Source organism: Danio rerio, chromosome 2, assembly GCF_052040795.2.
Source record: "Danio rerio strain M-AB ecotype USA chromosome 2, GRCz13ab, whole genome shotgun sequence".
Lineage (NCBI taxonomy): Eukaryota > Metazoa > Chordata > Actinopteri > Cypriniformes > Danionidae > Danio > Danio rerio.
Genome location: NC_141022.1, coordinates 59,175,973 through 59,196,906, shown reverse-complemented (window position 1 = coordinate 59,196,906; position 20,934 = coordinate 59,175,973). Strand labels below are relative to the sequence as shown.

The 20,934-nt window shown below is 37.6% G+C and overlaps 1 long non-coding RNA gene across 10 annotated transcripts in view; it reads left to right on the top strand.

Annotated features, from left to right (window-relative positions):
• The first annotated feature begins 393 nt into the window (after nucleotides 1–393).
• LOC147837288 (uncharacterized) overlaps nucleotides 394–20,934 on the top strand; it is a 28,167-nt gene continuing 7,626 nt past the window's right edge. For 2 of the 10 annotated variants that reach the window (XR_015479223.1, XR_015479222.1), the window contains exons 1-3: nucleotides 459–662; nucleotides 4,217–4,354; nucleotides 20,823–20,903. This is a non-coding gene — a long non-coding RNA (uncharacterized LOC147837288). Of the gene's footprint in view, nucleotides 839–4,216; nucleotides 4,355–10,533; nucleotides 10,659–20,822; nucleotides 20,904–20,934 lie in introns of all 10 variants that reach the window. The other 8 variants (XR_015479218.1, XR_015479217.1, XR_015479220.1 and 5 more) reach the window with 7 other exon arrangements.

Below are 20,934 nucleotides of genomic sequence, written 5' to 3'. Positions count from 1 at the left end.
TAATATAATATATGCAAATAATATAAATTATTTACATTATAAAAAATAATATATATATATATATATATATATATATATATATATATATATATATATATATATATATATATATATATATATATATATATATATGGTATGTCACACATTTTGACCCGTTTATGACACATTAACTAACATTAAAACTGATGTTTTATCAATAATTAGTTCTTTGTTTGGGGTTTTATTTGCGCTTTTAAAAGTGTTTAAGCGTTTTACAAATTTTCTTTAAACAAAACAACAACAAACGAGCATACATGCAATAAAAACAGTACATTTCTGAGTATTTTACGTCAGTTTCAGACGATATTTTCTAACAAACAAAAAAGGAGAAGAAAGATTTCTGCCTTTCATCTCAGACACTGAGACTGCCCCAGCATGACAGCTGGATTTTTGTTTTGTTGTGTTTTTTTGCTGTGTTTACTGTAGTAAAGGGTTTCAGCGAGACTTCTGTGTTCAGAAGCGTGATTAATGAGAAAGGCATTGTGTGCGCGCTCAAAGGCGCATTATCATGATGATTGTGCGCGCGCAGCGGGTTTGTCTAAACGCGGACAGCAGGCGCCAGTCTCACCTGAGCCCAGGACTCTCTCCTCTCACATCTGAGCCTCGCTCCTCGCCGCATTCAGGTGTAAATGCGGGGGGATTAAATGGCTGGAATGCTGATGCTTGGTGGGAATTATTGGCTTTGCTTCAGCGGCCATTAGTTTTGGTTAATAATGTCCCGAGGACGAGACGCGTCAGATTGTTTACAGCACGTGAGGCCGCCATTCAACACACTGACAGCCATAGAAAAACTCGACAGGTCACTTAGTTTACATCTCAAAAATACGTTCTTAGGTTTCACTCGAGCACGTTTGTTTCCATTTGGTGCTCTATAGTGGTACTTTTGATGTTTATAGTCATTATTGGATATTTATATAATGAAATACTGTAGTAATTTACAGTTTTTTTAACCGTTTGTTTGTAAAATACCTGCATTCATCGGCTGTGGTGATTTTAAGTTGCCATGGTAACACAGCAACTGTTGTAATTTAGTATAAACAAATGACCCAATACTTTAGTTTTACTACAACTACACGATTCTAGAAAACACTTATATGTACTACAGTATTTATTACATAACTATAGTTAAACTACCGTTTGCTGGAACATTCATTAACAAAGAGTTGTAAATACTAGTATAATAGTACACAGTATAGCTTAAAAACACTACAGTATTTGCTGCAAATTACTATAGTAGTTTTAATGTGGGTATTAATGGGTATTGTTCATGATAGCGGATTCAAAATCTTGGTAATATATGTAAAAATACAACAGTAAGGCCTTATAATAGTTTTTTTAATCATAAAATGTTGTTTGTTTATGCATTGTGCTTCCCATCTGTGAAAGTACCATGCTTTTTATATTCACCATGGCATATTGTTAACCAGTTGGTTAATTTGGTTAACAATATATCATAGTGAATATAAAAAACATGGTACTATTGAATATTTATGTGCTGTGATGTTTAAATTGTGTAACATAATGCCATTGTTCAATCTGATAGTTTGTTAAACCTTACAAAAACATAGTAATACATGATCCCTTTTGAAATTGAATAATGACCTGGTTATTTTCATATTTTAATGATGCATAATATATGTATTTTTTGGCAACTTGACATGTAGAGTGCATGTGTTTTGATACCGAAAGTTATATATATCACTCAAAAACACTATAGTATTTGCTATAAATCACTATAGTACTTTTAATGTGGGGATTAATGGGTATTGTTTATGATAGAGGATTCAAAATCATGGTTATATATATATATATATATATATATATATATATATATATATATATATATATATATATAAAATACAACAATAAATGTTTATAACATCAACACTAAAAAGCTAAATTTATTTTTACTGTAAAATGTCATTTATGCACTGATTCCCATCTGCACTGGTATTTTTTTATATTCATAATGGTATATTGTTAATATCATAGTGAATATTAAAACAAACATGACACTAGTACATAAGTATTTATGTGCTGTATGTTTACATGGTGTAACATAATGCCATTGTTCAATGAGATGAGAGTCTGTAAAGCCTTACAAAAAACATGGTAATACTTGATAACTTTTGGAATGGACCCACATTAAAGCATTTCTTTTTACAGATACAGTGGTATTTTCAGGGTACATATCCAAAAACGCAAGTTAACATGGCATTATGTAAAAAAAAAAGAAGTAATTATTCCATAGTTATTTTGCAGTTTTTTTTATGCATATGCATTTTTTTGGCAACTTAACGTGCAGTTTGGGTTTGGCTGTCAAACATTATATATATATATATAATATATATATATATATATATATATATATATATATATATATATATATATATATATATATATATATATAATTCTGACTTCAACTGTGTCACTGTATGTATATATATATATATATATATATATATATATATATATATATATATATACAGTGACACAGTTGTAGTCAGAATTATTAGCCCCCCCTTTGATTTTTGTTTTATGTTTTAAACATTTACCAAATGATGTTTAACAGAGCAAGGAAATTTTCACAGTTATGTCTGATAATATTTTTTCTTCTGGAGAAAGTCTTATTTGTTTTGTTTGGACTAGAGTAAAAGCAGTTTTTAATTTTTTTTAAACACTATTTTAGGGAGAAAATTATTAGCCCCTTTAAGCTATTTTTGTTTTCGATAGTCTACAGAACAAACCATCATTATACAATAACTTGTCTAATTACCCTAACCTGCCTAGTTAACCTAATTAACCTAGTTAAGCCTTTAAATGTCACTTTAAGCTGTATAGAAGTGTTTTGAAGAATATCTTATCAAATATTATTTACTGTCATCATGGCAAAGATAAAATAAATCAGTTATTAGAAATGAATTATTAAAACTGTTATGATTAGAAAACAATCTGTTGAAAACAATCTGCTCTCTGTTAAACGGAAATTGGGGAAAAAATAAACAGGGGTTATAATAAAAAGTATTAAAATATTTTATTTTAAATAAATTTATTAAAATAATAAAAAATAATAATAATTCAGGGTGCCTAATAATTCTGTCTTCAACTGTATATGTCACCACATATAATTTGCATAGTACATTTTCAGTTATTTAAGAATGAAAACTTGCTGTAAATTGCTCACATTGACCTCATGACCTCAGTTTATCGCTCATAACAGAGTCATGAGTCTGATAAGGGTCTCGTATGCGCATATTCTGCTTTGGTTTCTCTGGGCTTTTTGTGGTTCTCAAGAATGCTTTTGGGATGTTTCTCATCTCTTTGTCATGAATCTTCAAGGGAACTGAAGACTCTTTCTCTTGCTCACAGGTTTCACGTAATCTCTATTATGCAAACTCCATTTTCATTGCAAACCAGAGCTTCTTGCGCTTCTAGTTTGGCAATGGAAATAAAATGGGAGTCTCAAAATCCAGTCAGAAGAGTCAATTATTTTGAATAAAACTATTGGGATTTATTCATCACATTAAAGCTGAATAAACAAGCCTCCCATTGGAGTATTCTGTAAATAACATTATATTAAAATTACAATTCAATTATATAGATCCAATCTAAAATGTACAAATTGAGAAAATCACCTTTAAAGTTGTCTAAATTAATTGATCATATAATATGCATTATATTACTAATCAAAAATGCATTTTTTATATATTTATGTTAAGAAATTATTAAAAGGTCTTGATTTAAAATGTTGTTTACTCAATATTCTAATTATTTTTACAAAACTAAAATGAAATTATATAGATAAAATCATTTTAAAATAAAACAAATGACAAATTGAAATAGTCACCTTTAAATTTGTCCAAATTAATTGATCAGCAGTGCATTACTTATTCATTTAATAATAAATATTTATGGCAGGAAATTTGCAAAAAAATAAAAAGTTATAATTACTTTATATTCTAATTATTTTTGCCATAAAATAAAAATGTGTGATTACGTGTGTTATTCATTTGTGATTTGTGATTATTATTTTAATGGTCACCCATCATTAAAGCTTAAAGCGTTGCCTGTTATAGGCTTAAGAGTTGGAAATGCATGGATTACTGGTAGTCGTTGTACAATTAGCATAATGTCACCTTAAATTGGAGGTCTAATTTGTGCTTTGTCTTTTTCACAGGTGTTGAGATTGTCGTCACTGGTGTTGGGAAAGGTATTTGAGGAATATGCCGTCATTCTGATTTCCACAGAAGTCTGCAGGAAATATATCCTGGTCTTTTTTTAGTGGTCGGTTGGACTTAATCTCTCATCTGCTCAGGTGACTCTCACTCATGACTGAATGTTATAACACATTGACTTCATGTGCGTGCATTATTAACACTGACAGCAAAAATACTTTGTGATAGCGGTCCAAAATATTTGCTGTTTTATGCTCACTAACATTATTAACATTGAAATCAAAGAATACTTTGTGCTTTATTAACACAAAGCATTATTAAGTCAAGTCAAGAGAAGTCAAGCTTTATTGTCACTCTGCTACAAGTACTTTTACATGAGACTGAACAATGTTGTGCAGCATATTAACACTGATATTAACTCTAAAATCCAAAAATATTTTGTGCATTATGAACACTGCATTATTAACACTGAAATCAAAAATACTTTTTACATTATTAACCCTGTGCATTGTTAAAACTGTGCATTATTAACACTGTACATTATTAACACTGAAATCAAAAATACTTTATGCATTATTAACACTGAAATCAAAAATACTTTATGCATTATTAACCCTGTGCATTATTAACCCTGTGCATTATTAACACTGTGCATTGTTCAAACGGTACATTATTAACACTGTGCATTCTTAACACTGTACATTACTAACACTGTGCATTATTAACACTGAGTATTAACACTGTACATTCTTAACACTGTACATGATTAGCACTGAAATAAAATAATAATTGGGCATTATTAACACTGTACATTATTAACACTGTGCATTGTTAAAACTGTGCATTATTAACACTGTACATTAACACTGTGCGTTATTAACACTAAAATCAATAAATAATTTGTATTATTAACACTGCATTATTAACACTGTACATTATTAACACTACATTATTAACACTGTACATTATTAACACTGCATTATTAACACTGTACATTATTAACATTGTGCATTCTTAACACTGTACATTACTAACACTACATTATTAACACTCTGCATTGTTAAAACTGTGCATAATTAACACTGTACATTAACACTGTGCGTTATTAACGCTAAAATCAATAAATCATTTGTGTATTATTAACACTGTGCATTATTAACACTGAGCATTATTAACACTGTACATTATTAACACTACAATATTAATACCGTGCATTATTAACACTGTGCATTATTAACACTACATTATTAACACTACATTATTAACACTGTACATTCTTAACACTGCATTCTTAACACTACATTATTAACACTGTACATTATTAACACTAAAATCAAAAAGTACTTTGTGTATTATTAACCCTGTGCATTATTAACACTGTACATTATAAACTGTGCATAATTAACACTGAAATAAAAAAATGCTTTGTGCATCATTAACACTGTACCTTATTAACACTACGGTATTCACATTGTGCATTATTAACACTGTACATTTTTAACACTGTGCATTATTAACCCTATATTATTAACACTGTGCATTATTAACACTGTGCATTATTAACGCTGTACATTCTTAACACTGCATTATTAACACTACATTATTAACACTGTGCAGTATTAACACTGTGCATTATTAACGCTGTACATTCTTAACACTGCATTATTAACACTACATTATTAACACTGTGCAGTATTAACACTGTGCATTATTATCACTAAAATCAAAAAATAATTTGTGTATTATTAACACTGTGCAATATTAACTGTGCATAATTAACACTGAAATAAAAAAATGCTTTGTGCATCATTAACACTGTACATTATTAACACTACGGTATTCACACTGTGCATTATTAAAAGTGAAATCAAAAATATTTTTTGATGCCGTTTAAAAAAATGTTGGTGTCTTATGCTCACTAACATTATTAACATTAAAATCAAAAAATACTTTATGCATTATTAACACTGAGCTTTATTAGATAGATAGATAGATAGATAGATAGATAGATAGATAGATAGATAGATAGATAGATAGATAGATAGATAGATAGATAGATAGATAGATAGATTCAACTCTTTAATTTGCACTGTTAAGATTTTTATTTTTATTAGTATTATTATTCTATATTTAATTGCTCCTGACTGAGCAAATGTCAAGTTTTTTGTTGTTGTTGTTTTAAGGATAACCTATAATTAAAGCTTAAAGAGTTGCCTGTTACAGGCTTAAGAGTTGGAGATGCATGGATTACTGGTAGTCGTTGTAAAATTTGCATAATGTCACCTTTAATTGCCCATAATGGCCTGCATTTGTCAATGTGGACGGCCGTTGTTGATTCCATAAGCAGAGCTAATTCCCGTCTTAACACATCTGAAGTCATCTCCTGCATGTAGAGCACGCATAACGGCTCTTGTTTGTGGTAACAGTCACCATGTTTAGGCGGCTGAACGTTAAATATTCATTCAGGTAATTTTTTCCATTGCCCTAAATGAAAGCAATTACAGACGTCATGTGCGCGCAGGAGTTCGACATGTGTTTAGACTGTCATGGCAGCTCGCCAGGCCACATTACATGCATCATTTCTAAATGATGTGTCAGTGTGTGCAAGTGTATGCATGCTGTCGCACAGTATGAATATTTATTTCCATCCGAGCATGCATGTTTGTGCATGCAAGTCTGCTTGGCAGAAAACGTCCTTATTTGACTTATGGCTTATTAAACAATTAGATGTGAAACTGGATTTACAATACGTGGTGTTTTTATTTTTTAAAGCAGCACCAAGTCTCGTTTTTCATTGCTGGAGATATTCAGCGTTCTTATAGTCGGATCGAAAGCGAAATTTTATCCTAATGATTCATATGAAAGGAGATTTTCGTGGCCGGTGTGTTTAATGCTGGATTTTTTATTGGTGCCAAGTCAGGCGTCCTCGGTTATTTCTGAGAATCATTATTACTTAATCTTCCAAAATGGCTTTCTCTCTCTCTTTGCACAATGTTATAATGGTTGAGTAACATGTGAAAGTTGCAAAACATGTTTTTCTCTCAAGTGCTGAGAACGGTAGATCACTATAATCTGCTGGATTTGCAGTATGAATGTAGTTGATGCTGCATTTACATGGTAATATGTTGAATTTGCAATTTGAACAATGTAGGGATGGGATGGTTTGTGGAAAAAAACTGTTTGCTTCTTCTACGGTTCGTTATGTGTACTTTAAAATAAAAACAGATAATAATAATAAACTTGTATGTGCACATAGTCTTCTGCTCTTCACTCGTTAATCTTTCCATTCACCTATCTTTATGTGAATTTTGGATTATCGCATAAATAATGCTTGATGGAAACATTTTAAAATGCACATAAAAAGCAAACCATGCACATTTTACCCAGGCATACATTTCTGGGGACAGTGAAATACGTAAATGGAAGCCACTGGGTACGATTTTAGATGATCTCAAACTTCTCTCGCATGTCCTCCTCTCGCTTTAGTCGACCAGGGGTGCATTTCCCAAACAACAATGTAACTCGCGGCTGAACTATCATAATACGATGCATCGTTTGGGTAAAGAGCGATGTAGTGACGAGTGTTTCCCAAAACCCGTAGTGTCTCTGTCGCAGATTCGTTGTTTGAACCCCATTGGTTATAACTTAAAATGCCCACAGTGATGCTCTAAACGGGGTGGGGTAACTACTTTTAGAGAAGAACCCCATCATTCATTTATGCAAATGATATTGTTTTACACGCACACAAAAAAAAAATACAATATTAGTTTTGGTAAACACATGCACTTGTTTTCCTTATCAATTAAAATATATGTAAACGACACATATAGAGCCTGTGTTACCTTTACAGATAACATTCAGAACATTACATATTCTATTCTAAAACATAAAGTCACTTACAATAGCTAACACGTATTCTAATATCATATATAAATCATATAAATAAATAAATTAATTAATAATGAGGCTATTTATTAAGAAATTAGATTTAATATTTATCATGAAAAAATATTTCATAATAATATTAAGAATTATTATTACTATTATTATTATTATTATTATTTATTTATTTATTTTTTTAAGTCTGCTTTTACAATTTGACACATGTAAACCTCTGCAGAAATGTTTTAACCATCAGGCCCATATCATATACAGTACAGATACTTAATAAATATCTTGCTATAAATTAAAAGCATTAACATATGCTATGTTTTTTGTTTTCCGAAGCTTTGGAGACGTAACATAATTTCCACTTTGAAATAATAGGTCACCTATAGCTTTCGTCATGAGCCACGGCTGTGTTCAAAATGACATCAACGTTTTCAAAGTGCACTGCGAAGGGAGCGCAATTGTCAATATGAAGATCGCTAAAACTGAACTGTAAAATACTTTGAAAGCAAATTATACTTAAGAGAGGTGACTTTAATGCTTTTATTTAAACCATTCCAAGTTTAAATGTTGGAATGTTCTAAAAGAATCTGGCATAGGGCTATAATGGTGAATAGAACACAGCGAGGAACTATGTTTCTAACTGCAGCTCCAGAGGTGTACTTGCAAGTGCACGAGTTTGCGAATGTTCTTTGAAACAACGGATTTGGAAAATGCCAAATCAACGAACTATGTTTGTAACGATGGAACTTGCGACCCTAGTTGGCTAACGATGGTTTTCTGAAACGCACCCCAGTCCAGCATGCTGTCGACCAACTGACTAACCCACCTACCCCATCCCTAAACCCAACCCATAGTGTTTTCAAAAGCGATCTAGAAAAAGAAAAGCAGTCACAGCCATGTGAATTCACCACATTTTAGCCTGTTGTGTATTTATTTATTTTATTTGTTTTACCTGGTTTCTGGAACCGTTTTTTACTGGACTCGAACTTTGTTGTAGCGGTCAACTCCGCTCTGCACCCCAAGTCCACCAACATACACAAGAAGCTATTGGGCAGACTGTTAACACCGGAAAAGCCGTCCATATGGAGGTAATCAGTCAGCTTGTATTGCGAAAAGGAACCGAAACTGTCGGCAACGTCATTTGTTTAAAGATGAAATGTAGCCAAATGTACCTCTGGCTACATAATTTGCGCTCTCCCAAAATGTGAGCCTCTGTTGCAACAAATGTATGTGTCATAGCTGAGTAGGATAAACTTTTTATTTGATTAAAAAAACGCTATTCCAGTTTGCGCATTAAAAAAAGGGATGTGATTTTGTTATCAGAAAATAATTGCATTAAGGAGCTACGTTTTTTTGCCGTTTTTGTTTTCGCGACTCCACCAGAGGCTGCTGTTTAGGCTTTTTGTGTATGCAGTGCCATTTGCGCCTGATATTCTACAGACTGACTAACCCACCTTTTGAATGACTGACTGAGTGACCGATCGACTGACCCACCCTCCTGTTTCCCTAAATCAAACCAATAGTGTTTTTAAAAGCACTGATTGACCCTAACACCCCCCTCCCTGAACCCAACTGATAGTGTTTTAAAAAGCAATCGTACTTGCTTTCTGGAACAGTTCTTTGCCGTACTCGAACCCTGTTGTTGTGTTCAACTCTTCTCTACATCTGTAGTCCGTCAATGTACATGGCAAGCTAACTGGACAAACTGGTAACAGCGGGAATGGCATTCATATGAACGTAACCAGTCAGCTGGTAAGCGCGAAAAGGAACAGCGTTGTACCGCCCCATAGCATTTGTTTTAAAAACAAAATGCAGCCATACGTACTTCCAGTTTCCTAATTCGCGATCTCCAAAAATTTATATAGGATTACGTTATCAGAATGAGCCTATGTTGGTTATTTTGCTGTATTTACAATCTGAACATTGCATTATAACCAACGCTTTATACACTTGTTATTTTCAGCCCAGGCTCATTCTGAAAACGTACCCCTATATACATTTCTGGATAGCGCCAAATACATCCCAGGAGCTACGTTTTTTGTGCAGTTTTTGTTTTTGCGAATCCACCAGAGGCTGCTGTGTACGCTTTTTCAGATCTCAAATATCTCTTGTGAGTGCCATTCACACCTGCTGTTTTCTTGAAAATCAACCAGAGGACGCTGTCGACTAACTTTTAGAATGACTGTCTGATTGACTGACCCACCCTCCTCCTTCCCTAAACCCAACCGACAGTGTTTTCCAAAGCACAGATTGACCTGACCACCCACCTCCCTAAACCCAACCAATAGTGTTTGCAAAAACAATCCAGATAAAAAGCCTTTGCCTGATTTTTTTACCACATTTTTAGATTTTGCCACTTTCTAAGCTTGTTATTTATTTGTTTATTTTATTTTTTTGGATTTTGTTTTTGTCGTACCTGCTTTCTGAGATTGTTCTTCGCTGGACTTGAATGCTGTCGTCGGGGTCAACTCCTCTCTGCGTCTCAAGTCCGCCGACGTACATGGCAAGCTAACAGGACAAACTCGTAACAGCGGGAGTGCCAGCCATATGAAGGTAACCGGTCAGCTGGTAAATGCGAAAAGGAACAGTGTTGTACCGCCCCATAGCATTCGTTTTAAAAACAAAATGCAGCCATACGGACTTCTAGCCCCTAATTCGCGATCTCCAGAAATGTATATTGGGCTACATTTTCAGAATAAGCCTATGTTGGTTATTTTGCTGGATTTGCAGTCTGAACATTGCATCATAACCAATGGTCCATTTGCTTGTTAATTTGATCTATAGACTTGGCATCTGAACATTGCATTTCAACCAGTGCTTTATTTACTTGTTAATTTGCTTTATAGATTTGGCGTCTGAACATTTTGTTTTAACCAATGCTTCATTTACCTGTTGTTTTGCTGGATATGCCCTCTGAACATTGCGTTATAATCAATGCTCCATTTACCTGTTGTTTTTCTGGATATGCCATCTGAACATTGTGTTATAACCAATGCTCCATTTACCTGTTAATTTGCTGAATGGATTTGGCATCTGAACATTGCATTATAACCAATGCGGTGTTCACCTGGTGTGACTTGAGGTCTATGAATTGCATTCATGCCAGCAATGCACGAGGCATAAACATTACAACACCCTTGCATTCTTCTCGAAGGAATTTTACAAACAGCAGGTTCTTTTATTATCCCTTATACAGAATTCTCATGTCAATCTCATGTCAGCTTCGCGTCACGTTTCGGGTGATTTGTGTGTGAAGTTTATGCATAACACCCATTTTACATTCTTGCTTTTGTAAATGATTTACAGCCTAATTCAGTGTCTAAACTGTAGACGCTTTTAAATGCAGACGGATCAGTCTTTTTTGGATTGTTTTGCTAATCTGACTTGTGTAGCAATATCACAACATGCTTTTTTCCCCTTAAGCAATTTTACAGATGCATGATGTTAATGTTTATTATATTCTAATGCTTTATAGATCTGTTTACAAGATTACAGCTGAATGATAACACAGTGATACAAGCAATCCAACATGTATGTTGACAGAGAAAGGTAGATTTATATATAGTTGTAAGAGCAACAAATAATAACTTGACTACTAGTTGATCATTTGGAATAGTGGCAGAAGGTTTTCATTTACATTTAGTCATTTAGCAGACGCTTTTATCCAAAGCGACTTACAAATGAGGACAAGGAAGCAATTTACACGACTATAAGAGCAACAATAAATAAGTGCTGTAGGTAAGTTTCAGGAATGTAAAGTGTAAGAAGCAAAACAATAGTAATTTGTTTTTTGTAATACAGTTAGCGGTGGAGTCAGAGAGGCAATTGCAGATTAGGAAGTGAAGTAGAGACTAAATAGTTGAGTTTTTAGTCGTTTCTTGAAGACAGCGAGTGACTCTGCCGTTCTGATGCAGTTAGGGAGTTCATTCCACCAACTGGGCAGATTGAGTGCGATCGTTCGGGAAAGTGATTTCTTCCCTCTTTGGGATGGAACCACAAGGTGATGTTCACTCACAGAACGCAAGTTTCTGGAGGGCACATGGATCTGCAAAAGTGAGAGCAGATAAGGAGCAAAGCCAGAAGTCACTTTGTAAGCAAACATCAGAGCTTTGAATTTGATGCGAGCAGCAACTGGCAGCCAGTGCAAACGGATGAGTAGCGGAGTGACATGTTGTTGTGATGAGTCAGAAGGCATTGAATCCATTTGCAAGCTTTATTAAGAGCACACATACAAACAAACACAAAGGGGCAATCCAGGAGACAGAACGTGGGACAGGCAAAAGTTCAAAGGCAGGCAGATATCTTACTGGTCAGAATAACAGGCTGGAGATCAGGGGCAGGCAGATGTCTTTCGTAATCGTAGAACAAGCACAGGGTCAGAAACACAGATCAGTCCGAAGCAGGGAGTATGGAACGCTCAGAAATGACAGCCAGGCAAATCAAGACTTCGCAACGAACCGGAGCGTGAGTGTGGTATATATACACGAGAGCTGATGAGTTGCACCTGGACTGTAATCAGTGCCAGGTAGCAGGGCTTATGGGATTTTGAGTCCGTGAGTCGAATCAGAATTCTGGCGATGGTTCCCTCTGGTGGTGCACAAGAGGGTTGGCATCGCCCTCATTTACAACAGAACCCCCCTCCTGCGAGCGGCTCCTGAAGCGAGAAGGCACCTGACGCCGGGGTCTACCGCGCTGTCGGGGGGCTGGTTTCTCTGGGAACCTTTGATGAAACTCTTCCGTGAGAGTTGGGTCTAGAATATCTCTAGCATTCACCCAGGACCGTTCCTCTGGACCGTACCCTTCCCAGTCCACCAGATATTGGAGGGCGCCACCCCAACGTCGAGAGTCCAGCACTTCTCGAACGAGGTAAGCTTCCTCGCCCTCGATCATGACAGGTGGAGGGGTCCTGGTTTCCGATTCCTCCTCAACCGCCTCCTCTCATGGACCACCAGCGGGTTTGAGTAATGACATGTGGAAAGTAGGAGAAATACGATAATGATTAGGCAAGGCTAAGCGAAAAGACAATGGAGTAATCTGGCGTACAATTTTGAATGGCCCTACATACCTGGGACTGAGTTTGCGGCAGGGCAATCTCAGACGAAGGTCTCGTGTCGACAACCACACCCACTGCCCCGGTTGATACGTGGGTCCCTGGCGTCGGTGACGGTTCGCCTGAATCTCTCTCCTCCTAACTGCCCTCATGAGATGTCTGTGAGCCTGGTTCCAGACATCCTCACTCCGCTGCAGCCAATCCGTGACAGCAGGTAACTCAGTGGGTTCTCCGGACCATGGAAACAGGGGTGGTTGGTAGCCAAGAATACATTTGAATGGCGTAATACCCGTGGCTGGCTTTATTAATGAATTTTGTGCATATTCTGCCCACATCAGATAGCGACTCCAGTCGTGCTGTTGCTGATGACAGTAGGAACGTAGAAATCGAATGACTTCTTGATTCATACGTTCAGTTTGGCCGTTGGATTGAGGATGGTACCCTGAGGTGAGACTAACATTAATATTTAGATTTTTACAGAGAGCGGACCATACCCGGGAAGTGAATTGGGATCCCCTGTCTGAGACGATATCATCAGGTAAGCCAAACATTCGAAATACATGATTGCACAGGGCTTCTGCGGTTTCAAAGGCAGAGGGCAATTTGGGCAACGGTATTAGGCGACAAGCCTTGGAGAAACGATCAACCACCGTGAGAATGACTGTGTTGTTCTGGGAAACAGGGAGATCCGTAATGAAGTCCACCGCTATATGGGACCAGGGCCGTTGCGGAACCGGTAGCGGTTGTAACAGGCCAGCAGGGGTTTGGTGAGATGCCTTCGTGCTTTGGCAAATTTTACATTTCTGAACATAATTAATTACATCCTTCGTGAGGGACGGCCACCAGAAACGGGCTTTGACTAACTCCAAAGTTGCAGTGATGCCTGGATGCCCCGAACTGGGAGTGTCATGAATATGGGTCAGTAATCTGGTACGTATGTTATTGGGTACAAAAATCAGGTGATTCGGACAGTCTACTGGAGGGTTGTTTTCTCGGTTGGCCTCTTGGATCTCGGTAAGTATGTCCCACTGTACTGGAGCCACTAGTAAGTTCGTAGGAATAATGGTTTCATCACTAATTGGGGTTTTATCCTCTGATAGCCTGGATAGTGCATCTGCCTTACTGTTTTTACTCCCTGGTCTATAGGTGACAATGAAGTCGAATCTGGTGAAGAACAAAGCCCAACGAGCTTGTCTGGGATTTAGACGTTTGGCTGAGCGAAGATATTCCAGATTCTTGTGGTCAGTTAATATGGTGAATTGCTGACTAGCCCCCTCCAGCCAGTGTCTCCATTCTTCCAGGGCTAATTTCATTGCCAGTAATTCGCGATTTCCCACATCATAGTTTCGTTCTGCGCTGGTCAATTTACGGGAGAAGAAGGCACATGGATACATTTTGGATGGTTGACCCTGACGTTGAGATAACACAGCACCGACTCCTGTGTTGGATGCATCCACTTCCACAATGAAAGGTAGGTCTGGGTTGGGATAACGGAGAATAGGAGCTGTGGTGAATTGAGTCTTCAGATCGCTAAATGCTTGGCGTGCTTCAGAGGACCAGGATAGTTTGTGGGAATTTCGTTTGGTCATGGCTGTTAATGGTGCGGCTATTGAACTAAAGCCTCTGATAAACCGTCTATAGAAGTTGGCAAAACCTAGAAATCGCTGCAACTCCTTGAGATTCTGGGGTAACGGCCATCGTTGAACTGCCTGTACCTTCGTATCATCCATGGTAATCCCTTCTGCACTGATGACGTATCCCAAAAAGGCGATCTGTGTCTGGTGAAATTCACACTTCTCTAATTTGGCGTACAGACGATGTTGAATCATGCGTTGCAACACCATACGTACATGTTCAACATGTTCCTTCATCGTGTTTGAATATATGAGGATGTCGTCGATGTAAATGATGACCCAGCGATCCAGCATATCCCGAAAGACATCGTTCATAAAAGATTGGAACACGGATGGACAGTTTGACAGGCCGAAGGGCATTACCGTGTACTCATAGTGCCCCCTAGTGGTGGAAAACGCGGTCTTCCACTCGTCACCAGCACGGATTCTGACAAGGTTATATGCACTGCGAAGATCAAGCTTGGTATAATATCTAGCCTTTCTTAATTGTTCCAGGGCAGGAGGTACGAGGGGTAGTGGATAGCGGAATTTTACGGTGATTTCATTGAGCCCTCGGTAATCAATACAGGGACGTAAACTGCCATCTTTCTTCTTTACAAAGAAGAATCCAGCTGAAGCAGGAGATGTAGAAGGTCGGATGAAACCCTTGGCCAATTCCTCGTCGATATATTCAGACATTGCCTTGTGCTCAGGTTGTGACAGAGGGAATATTCGACCCGTTGGAGGACTTGAACCTGGAATTAACTCAATAGCACAATCACTTGGTCGATGTGGGGGAAGTTGAGTAGCTTTTTGTTTGCTAAAAGCTTCATGTAAGTCATGGTACTCAATGGGGATTAGTTCATCAACGAGTTCAGGTAACACATTGGTGGTTCGTAATGGAATTTTGTGAATGGGCTGGATGCACTGTTTCATGCATGACTCACTCCACTGCAATATCTGTCCGTCCCTCCAGGAGATATGAGGATCATGTCGCCTTAACCAGGGCAGTCCCAACACCAGTGGATGATTAACTGAATCAATAATGTAGAATTGCATTTCTTCAATGTGTAGAACACCAACTTGTAACTGTAGCTTATTCGTAATCATACGGATGCGTCCTTCACCCACAGGACGACCGTCTAGTGCTTCCACTGCAAGACAGGAATCATATGAGCTGAGAGATAGTTCGTGACATAAAGCAAATTTCTTAGATATAAAGTTTCCGGCAGATCCAGAGTCGACAAGAGCCGTAGTATTAATCATTCTTTTATCAAATTTAATAATCACAGGAATCAGTACACTGAAAAGTGCAGGAACATGGGAAGGACTCACCGATTGAACTGGTGTCTGAGGTCGTACGCTGCAGGTGGATTTCCTGTGCCCTGATTGACCGCAGTACAGGCATAGCTGATTTTGCAATCGATGCATTCTTTCTTCATGGGTGAGACGGGTGAAACCCAGTTGCATGGGTTCATCAGGGGGCGTGTCACTTGAAACATGGAGCTGTGTGCAAGGATTTCTACGGCTGCGAATCAGATGATCAAGACGGATGGTAAGTTCAATGAGTTCGTTCAATTTCTTTCCTTCGTCACGGCAAGCCAATTCAGATTGTAGATCGGTATTCAGACCCCGTCTGAATAGTGTCTTCAGTGTATCCTCAACCCAGTTAGTTTGAGCGGCGAGAGTGCGAAATGACAGGGCGTATTCTGCAGCTGTGTTACGCCCCTGTGTAAGAGAAAGTAACTGTTCACCGGGGCTTCTCCCATCTGCTGGGTGCTCGAACACTTCCCGAAATTGCTTGAGAAAAGTTTCAAATGTGGGATAGTTACATTCCTCCTCCTTCCATATCGCTGTAGCCCATTCCAGCGCTTTCCCCGTTAACAGGTTGCATACAAAAGCCACCCGACTAGAATCAGTGGGATATAATGCAGGTTGTTGGTTAACAAATAGTTTGCATTGCAATAAGAAGCCTTTGCAGCGAGAAGGTGACCCATCAAACTTTTCAGGAAAAGCTAATCGGGGACTTACGGTAGCCGGAGCATTGGAGACATGCGTTGGTTGAGAAGCTGTCATGGTAGCAGGCGGGGTAACTGCAGGATTCGGATGACGGAGTTGCTGCATAGCTCTCACCAGTTCCTCCGTGAGAGAAGTTAGATGGGTGAGTTGTTGATGATGGGTGGCTAACTGAGTGGCTTGAGCGGAAAGTTCAGTCGAGACTTGTGCTAAAGCTGCTGGATTCTGTAGTGGCGAAGTCTTCTGTTGTGATGAGTCAGAAGGCATTGAATCCATTTGCAAGCTTTATTAAGAGCACACATACAAACAAACACAAAGGGGCAATCCAGGAGACAGAACGTGGGACAGGCAAAAGTTCAAAGGCAGGCAGATATCTTACTGGTCAGAATAACAGGCTGGAGATCAGGGGCAGGCAGATGTCTTTCGTAATCGTAGAACAAGCACAGGGTCAGAAACACAGATCAGTCCGAAGCAGGGAGTATGGAACGCTCAGAAATGACAGCCAGGCAAATCAAGACTTCGCAACGAACCGGAGCGTGAGTGTGGTATATATACACGAGAGCTGATGAGTTGCACCTGGACCGTAATCAGTGCCAGGTAGCAGGGCTTATGGGATTTTGAGTCCGTGAGTCGAATCAGAATTCTGGCGATGGTTCCCTCTGGTGGTGCACAAGAGGGTTGGCATCGCCCTCATTTACAACACATGTGCTCTTTTAGGTTCATTAAAGACCACTCGTGCTGCTGCGTTCTGAAGCAGCTGAAGAGGTTTGATAGAGTTAGCTGGAAGCCTAGCAGTAGGGAGTTGCAATAGTCCAGTCTGGAGAAGAATTATATATATTAAGGGTGGAGCCGAACCCGAATACGGTATTCGGAAAGGCACGAATAGCGTGTTTTTACGAATACTTATTTCGAACAAATACTTGAAAAATTATTTGTATTCGGTAGCAAGAAAAACACTATATCAAAAAGCAGCGTTTCCTCGTGAGACCACAGTGAGTGAGAGAGAGAGAGAGAGAGACATAGACGCTTAGTCAGAAGTCGGAGGGCGCTTCTCCACAGCAACAGACAGAAGGCTCGGCTGAGCTAAAAAAATACTTAACTGCATCACTATTTTTGTTAAATAGATTTTTGTACCTTAATTGGGTTCCAGATGCAGTTTATAAACTTGTAGCGGAGTTGAAGCGGAGTTTGATTTGGATATTCCGCAATCGGGTGCTCTCTGTTTACGAAACGTTAGCTCTGTTAGCGCGGTAATTTAGACAATAGTCTGTTGACAGAGTAACGTTAACGTTCGTTTATAAAGGTTAAAACGATGCTTTTGCAGTTGTGTCGAATAGTATGCACTTATGGGAGTTATATGGTACGTCTAAATTACTGTCTTTTGCAGACAGCAAGATATATGCTATAGGCTAGTTAACTTTAGCATAGCTTCCCGTCACTTTTTATTAACTTGAAACTCCTCAAATAAATTTGGACACCCAGAAAAAGAGTGAAAAAGACTACTGCTGAGCCATTTCTTGGACCTCCACCAGTCAAAAGAAAAAAAAAACCTTCAGGTTCTGTGTGAAAGCATTTTACAGTCAGTGCTGCTGCAGATAAAACAAAGTGATACTGTATAATGTGTGCAAAAGTGAAATCAGCAGAGGCAGAGATATTAAACAACAGTCAACATATTCTATCCATAATCATTCATTCATTTCTTTTCGGCTAAATCCCTTTATCAATCTGGGGTTGCCACAGTGGAATGAACCACCAATTTATCCAGCATATGTTTTATGCAGTGGCTGCCCTTCCAGCTGCTACCCAGCACTGGGAAACATCCATACACTCTCTTTCACACACATACAATTATGACAATTTAGCTTACCCAATTCACCTGTATTGCATGTGTTTGGACTGTGGGGGAAACCGGAGCACCCGGAGGAAACCCACGCCAACATGGGGAGAACCCAGTCGGGGCTCGAACCAGCAACCTTCTTTCTGTCAGGCGACAGTGCTACTCACTGTGCCACCGCGCAACCTTCTATGTAATGTATTATCACATGCACTAAAAGCATCCTCCCCTGATACTGTCTGTGAACCCCCCACAAGCATCAATCCCCTCAATCAGCACAGCTATGTTCTGCTAAATCCTCCACATGCACCAAACCATGAACACAGCCCCATTCTGCCCCAGCAAGTCAGTTTCAAACATAAAAAAAACAAACAAACAAACAAACTTTGTGTCTGTTTTGTGGCTGGCAGACGACAATAGCAGGGCTGTATCTTTTAGTATTATATAGAATACTTTTGTTCTGCCAGATCCCCCAGGCAGGGGTTTATTTAGATTTATTTAGCTAATTTTAGTTTTTGGAATTCTGTGCATTGGAAAGAAGTTCTTTCAGAAGAAGAACAGTTTTTTGAAGTATTATTTGTTTTTATTCTGTCTATTCAGTGTCCTTCAACAAGAACGGTGTGGTGGGGTTCATAATATTCACAATGGTATTTTATTAGTTGTTGGTTTAACCATCGATGAGATAATGGCTTCTATGTTATTATCTTTTCAATGACATTTCTTGTCACATGTTCAAAAACAACAGCCAATATTGCATATCTATAATTTATATAATGGGTATAATTAAACAATACTTTTACTATAACGTAAATTAGAAGTGTAATAGAAAAAATATATATTTTTGCTCCATTTTGAATTTTACTCGAATACAAATACAAATACTTTTCCCCCCTCAACAAATACAAATACAAATACCGGCTGCTCCGCACATCCCTAATATATATATTTATTTTATTTTTATATATTTAATATATATATATATCAAAACTCTTTGGTCATTTATGAGCGAGATGCTAATGGTCTTATCCGATTCATTGATCTGTGCTAAGCTGAGTTAAACTAAAAGTTCTCTTGCCAGATGCAGAGATTGGCTGAACGGATTAAAAAAATTTAATAACATGAGGCTTTTAAAAAAAAAGTATAATAGCCATATCGGCCTACAAAACAACAACTTTTCTATCGGTTTTAGTACACAATGTAACTACAGAAGAGTCAAGCATAAAATAGGAAAATTGTCAAAACTCTTGTCATTGTTGAGTGAGATGCTAATGGTCTAATCCGATTCAATGATCTATGCTAAGCTAAAAGTGAGACCCAGAGATTAGCTAAATGGATTCAAAAATAGTAAAACGCAACTGTTTAACTCTGTAAAATGAGCCTTTTTTAAAGAAAAATACAGTATAGTAGCCATGTCGGGCTACTAAATGGCAACTTTTCTGTCGGTCTTACACTGTGTACTAACTGCAAAATAGTCAAGCTTCAAATAGGAAAATTATTGAAGGTCTTTGGTCATTTTTGATGCTAATGGTCTAATCTGATTCAATGAAGCTAAAATTGAGACCTGGAGATCAGTTATGTATTAAAAAAATAGTCAAACAAAACTGTTTAACTCTATAAAATGAGCCTATTTAAGAAAAAATTGAGTATAGTAGCCATACTGGCCTACTAAATAGCAACTTTTCTCTGAGTCTAAGTGCACAATGTAACTTAAGAGGAGTCAAGCTATAAATAGGAAAATTAAACTCTTTGGTCATTTTTGAGTGATGCTAATGGTCTAGTCTGATTGAATGATCTATGCTAAGCTAAGTTAAATTGAAAGTGCTCCCGCCAGATCCGAAGATTGGCTAAACGAATTCAAAAATAGTAATAAAATGAGCCCTTTTTAAAGAAAAATGGAGTATAGTAGCCATATCAGCCTACAAAATAGCAACTTCTCTGTCAGTCTTAATACACGATTTAACTATAGAGGAGTCGAGCTTTAAATAGGAAAATTATCTAAACTCTTTGGCCATTTTTGAGCGAGATGCTATTGGTCTAATCCGACTCATTTATCTATGCTAAGCTAAGCTAAAAGTGAGACCCGGAGATTGGCTGAATGGAATTAAAAATAGTCCAACTCAACCGTTTAACTCTGTAAAATAAGCCTATTTCAAAAAAAGTAGAGTATTTCTTTAACAGTGATTTTCTGCGTGTGTTTGATGCAGTGTGTGACTGTGGTTTTGTCGTGTTCATGCGATGGCGTGACTCCACAGAGGTCTGCGTGCCTGAAAGTTGCTCTTCGCTGTGTAAGTGACTGGGATCCTGCCTGGACCTTTT